Source organism: Elephantulus edwardii, unplaced genomic scaffold (assembly GCF_000299155.1).
Source record: "Elephantulus edwardii isolate Elephantulus edwardi_28Jun2011 unplaced genomic scaffold, EleEdw1.0 scaffold00019, whole genome shotgun sequence".
NCBI classification, from domain to species: Eukaryota; Metazoa; Chordata; class Mammalia; order Macroscelidea; family Macroscelididae; genus Elephantulus; species Elephantulus edwardii.
In genome coordinates this window covers 6797707-6803843 of record NW_006399769.1, presented here as the reverse complement: position 1 = coordinate 6803843, position 6137 = coordinate 6797707, and positions in this window count along the sequence as shown.

Here is a 6137-nt window from a genome sequence, read left to right as displayed (position 1 = left end):
TGGAGCAGGGTTTAGGGCTGTTGTGCATAGGGTCGCTATGAGTCGGAAACGACTCGACGGCACATAACAACAACAACAACAACAGTGATGATTATTGTACTGAAATAACTATGTATTGTAGTATATTCTTACTATACATGTTGTATATATAAGACCATGTTCTAAGGTAAAATAAATTGAATATTGTGGTTAATATAAGAAATTTACTTCTTAGTCATACTTAGCCCCACTTTACTAATTGCTCAATAACAAGACTTGAATGTTTAGACGGTAAAATGTACATAAATCCTCTAAAAGCCTCTTGAAACTTACGCTAGCTAATTCTTAATTTACTTTTTGTCATCTAGAGCTGTTTAGGTTTGAGTAGGGGAGAGAAAAAAAACAACTAGAAGATACATGGCTTGTATCTTTGGACTGACTTATACTGTTAATTGAGAAACTAAGGTGCACCGGATTGAAGCCATGGTCTTCACAAATACTTGCTATCGAGAGAGCTGGATAGCGTGACCAAGGATAACAGAAAAAGAATTGATGTCTTTGAGTTGTGGTGCTGGAAAAGAGTATTGAACATAACCGTGGACTGCCAAGAGAACTAACAAATCTGGCTTGGAGAGAGTGAAACCAAGATGCTCCTTGGAGGCAAGGATTTTGAGACTCTGTCTCACATACTTTGAACATGTATCCAGAAGGGACCAGTCGAGGCACAACACAGGACACGAAGACCCTGGATGTGATGGATTTACAAAATAACTAGGGTAATAAGAGTAAGTATATCAGAGACAAAGAGATTAGCACAGAGCAGAGCAGAGTTCAGAGCTATTGTGCATAGGGTCACTGTGAGTTGTAGTCAACTCGGTGGCACATAACAACAACAGCAGCTCTAGGATTCAGTGATATTTACTAAGAGAGGCCAGTCCTTAAAAGAAGATCTCATGCTATTTAGAACTTGGAGAGGGTCCTTATAGCACTACCAAGAGGGGCCAATTCTTAAAAGAAGATCTCATGCTATTTAGAACTTAGAGAGGGTCCTTATAGCATATTTCCCCAGTGCATGATGTCTTCTTTATATATATATATATATTCCTTTTTGCACATTTTCCTCTCTCCCTTTTCCTTCTCAACCCCCACCCCAGTCCACTTGGCAGTGCACCTTTTGTTCTAGATTGCTTTCATACATATGTCTGCGTATAAAGCCTAAGCCTATATTTCTTTCAGACAGTTCTTCCCCTCAATCTATTCCAATGCACTGTTCATTATCTAGCCACTCTTTAGTGTTTTCTCCCCAAACCCCCATGTCAATTCTGTTAAAACAGCAGTGTTACACAGTGTCTTTTTATTTCTTGACTGTTGCTATGATAGATGTTGATTGCGGGTCCAAGTAAAATGACAGCTTCAATTTTTTTTTGTCCATCTATCATGATGTTGCCTACTGGTCCAAAGGTGAGGACTTCTGTTTTCTTCATTTTGAGGTATAACCTATATTGAGAGCTTTAGTCTTTAATCTTATGCACTAAATGCTTCAAACTCTTCTTTACTTTCTGCAAGTAAGGCTGTGTCATCTTTTTAACACAGGCCATACTTTATTATTTCTAGTTTTTTGTTTCTCAAAGATTGAATTTCTTTCCTAAATTCTTGTACTTCCCCTTCCCCCCACAATTTCTTTGGTTATCCAATTGCAGAATTTTCCAATTAAGATTTTCTTTTTTTATCACTTTATATTGCATTCTTTTGTTTCCTTTTGAAAAGCAATTAGAAGTTCCATCTGCTTAGTAGTAGTAGACATCCCCCCCTCTTGTTGTATACTTTGCTTATACTTTACTTATGCTCTTTTATCTGTTAAGTACTGTATATACAACTATAGAATATTTTCTTATTTTTATGTTTTTGAGAACCTTTAGGAGGCCTTATAAATTGCAATTTAGCTACCTTCCTGCTAGTTTTTTTTACCTTATATTAGGACTTACTGTGAGTAGGGAGCTTTTGCTAGTGTTCCTTTTAGCATAGTATTATCAAGCCTTATTGTTTTGTGGCCCTAGCTGAATTTTGGAAAATCCCCTCTCTGTTATTGTCCTGCCACCTTTTCCATGCCTTAGCTGTTAATGATGGAGTTTTTCTTAATCCAGATCTTCAGAAGCTTGTTTACTTTCCATCTGCTTTGTTTGTACAGCCATTGATTTCACTTAGGTTGGAAATACATTGAAACCTTGAGATGGAAGTATTATTTGATGGCCTGTTAAAATATAACTGCTACCATCACTAGCATTGTCTTTGAGTACTCCCTACATTTATGTTCTTAACAACTACTGTATTTCTTTCCAGTTAATAGATGAAATCTGGTGGTGGTGGTGGTGGTGGTGGTGGTTGATAGGCATGAATCACAGATCTGGACCCTCACCTGTACCATCCTCACAGTCTACATGTTGGAGCCGACTGTGTCAATCCATCTTGTTGAGAGTCTTCCTATCTTTTCCTGACCATCTAACTTTCCTAGCATGGGGTCTTCTGTTAAGGACTGGCTTCTCGATAACATGCCTAAAATGTAAGGCAGAGTTTTACTATTCTTAACTCTAAAGAGCAGCCAGGTTGCACTTACTCCAAAATACTGTTTGTTCTTTTGCCAGTCTGTAGTATAGTTAACACTGTTTGCCAACACAATTCAGAGAAAACAGTTCTTTGGTTTTCCTTAAATGTTGCGTAACTTTGAGGTGCATAGGAATAATTGAAAGGACTGGTTGGATCAGGGACACCTTAGTTTTTAAACTGAGATCCTAGCTCTTTAGCATCTGGAGAGGTCCTTAACATTTGTCCACTGCAGCACATCTTTTTTTTGACTGTCTCCAAAGTACTGAAGAGCAACATGCCAGTCTGGAGATGAAGGTGCACCTGATCCAGGCCATAGTCTTTGCAATTACTTGCTGTGCATCTGAGAGTGGACAATGACTAGGGATGACAGAAGGAGAATTGATGTCTTTGAGTTGTCATGTTGGAGAAGAGTATTAAATATACCATGGACTGTTAAGAGAACAAACAAGTTTGGCATAGAGAGGGTGAAAGCAAGCTGCTCCTTGGAGGCAAGAATTCTGAAGCTTTGTCTGACCTACTTTGGACATGTTGCAAGAAGGCACCAGTCCTTGGAGAAGTATGTCATGCTTGGGAGGGTGGAGGAACTGCAAGAGAGGAAGACCTTCATGAGATGAATTGATTCAGTGACTGGGGTTATAAAGATAGGTGTGTCCGAGACAATAAAATTGGCACAAGATAGAGCAGAGTTGAGGGCTGTTGTGCATAGGGTTTCTATGAGTTGCAGGCGACACAACAGCACATAACAACAACTCCCAAGGAAGTTAATTGTGCATCCAAATAAAATTAAATCTTCAATCTTTTCTCCATCAATTATGATGTTGTCTCTTGGTCCAGTGGTGAAGAGTTTTATTTTCTTGATGTTGAGGTGTAATCCGTATTGATGGCTGTAGTCTTTGATTTTCTTTAGTAAATGCTTAAGTCCTCCTTTCTGCAAGCAAGGTGCATCATCTTCATAGCACAGGTTGTTGGAGTCTTCCTCCAATCCTCAAATCACATTTTTCTGTATAGAGTCCACTCTCTCGAACGATTGGCTTCATATACCAGTTGAATAGGAATTGAGAAAGGATACAACCTTGACTTACACCTTTCCTGATTTTATGCAGTGTTACTTTGTTCTGTTCAGACAACGTTTTCTTCATCTGTATATCGGTTTTTCATGAGCATAATTAAGTGTTCTAGGATTCCCATTCTTCTCAGTGTTAGCCATAGTTATGATCCACACAGCTAAATGAATTTGCAAAGTCAGTAATACACAGACATTCTTTTTGTTATCCTCTGCTTTCAACCAGGATCCATCTGACATCAGCAATGATAACCCTGGTGTCATGGCCTCTTCTAAATCCAGCTTGAACTTAACCTTCCATCATCATCTTTTTTTAAAAAAATATTGTATTTTATAGTGACTTAGAAAGTTTGTATACATTGTTTTTTACACCAGATCTTTCCCATTTCCTTTATCTATCCCTCCCTCCTTTCATCTTCTTTTTGATGCTGCTTGTATCTCTTAAGATTTTCCCTGTAGGTAATGAACACTGCATTAGATCGCATAAAGGGAACAACTGTCCAAAAATAAATATATGATTAGGCATTATATAGATGACAACAGTCTGGAACTGTTGCATTGCAGAGAGTGTTGTGAGAGGGGAGGGGAGAATAAAATGTACAATGATGGAAAAAATTAAAACATTTCCAGTGTTTAAAAAAAAAGGGGGGGGAGGATTTTGCCCATAGAGAGTCCTTCAATATTGCAACTTAAGACTTGCATTTGTTCTTTAGTTCTTTCAACTAGAGAAAGGCTGTATGTGTTCTTGCCTTGAAATATTTTCCATGAATGTTTATGGAAGCAAACATCTGTGTACAGATAGGATAAGTAAGAGAAAATAAAAATGACACAGAGCGTGCTTGGTGTTTCTTCTTGTTGAGTACCGCTGAGTTGGAACTGACTCATAGCTGACCCTGCAGCAAGTTTTTAGAAGCAGTAAATCACATGGGAGGAAATTACTCATTTTTCTCTTGCAGAGTAGCTGGTGAATCTGAAGTGCATACTTTTGAGTTGGCAATGCAATTCCTTACCTGTATGACAACAGAAAGGAAGATTCTCATTGAATTGTATTGCTAGAGTACCTGCAACATGGGTGTCAAATATAGCAATGGATGTAAAGATGATACAGGACTGTTGTTATTGTTATGTGCCATCTCTACCCTATGTACAAGAGCCCTAAACGCCGTTCTGTCCTGTGCCAACCTAGCCATCTCAAATGCGCTCATTCCCACCATTCCAGTCACAGAATCAATCCATCTCATTGAAGGTCTTCTTCTCCTGCCCTGTACTCTGCCAAACATGATGTCCCTCTCCAAGGATCAGTCCCTGCTTGCACCATGCCCAAAGTATGTCAGATGAAGCCTCAGAATCCTTGACTCTAAGGAGCATTCTGGCTTCACCTTCTCTAGGACAAACCTGTTTGTTCTAGCAGTCCATGGTATATTCAACACTTTTCTCCAGCACCACAGCTCAAAGGCATCAATTCTTTTTCTATCATCCTTATTCACTGTCCAACTTTCTGATGCAAAGCACGTAATTGTGAAGACTATAGCCCAGATCAGGTGCACCCTAGTCTCCAGCCTGATGTTGTTGCTTTTCACTACTCTTTCGAGGTCCCTCACAGCTGACTTTCCCAGTGCAGTTCGTCTCTTGATTTCCTGGCTGCTGGTACCAAGAGTGTTGACTGTGGAGCCAAGTAAAGTAAAACTGTTAACTGTCTCAGTCTCTTCACCATCTGTACTGATGCTGCCATTTGTCCCCGTGGTGGGAATCTTTGTTTTCTTAATGTTGAGCTTCAATCCATATAGGGGGCTGCAGTCCTTGACCTTCTGCAGCAAGCACTTCAGGTCCTTAGTTTCAGCAAGCAGGGTTGTGTCATATGCATAACGCAGGTTGTTGATGACTCTTCAACCAGTCCTGATGCCACATTCTTCCTCGTACAGCCCAACATCTCGAATGATCTGTTCTTCATACAGATTGAAAAGGTATGGAGACAGAATACATCCCTGACGGACTCCCTTCTTGATTATGAACCATGTAGTGTCTCCTTGCTCTGTTCTGACGACTGCCTCTTGATCCAAGTATAGGTTTCACATTAGCACAATCAAATGTTCTGGAATTCCCATTCTTCTCAGAGTCAGCCATAGCTTGTTGTGATCCACACAGTCAAAAGCCTTTGCATAATCAATGAAGCACAGACAGACATTCTTCTGGTATTCTTTGCTTTCTGCCAAGATCCATCTAGCATTATCTATAATATCCCTAGTACCACGACCTCTTCTAAATCCAGCCGGTACATCTGACAGTTCTCTGTTGACAGTCTTATTTTGCTGTATGTAGGATCACTGGTGTTGACTGACTTGATAACACGTAACTATATCCTATACTTCAACTTTATTATAATAAAAAAATGGTACAAATGGAGGCACAAAGGATGATATTGAGGAAGGAGTTTGAGAGATTATATCATGCCTTTGAGGCTTTATTAGTGTTTAACAGCTAACATGTTCAA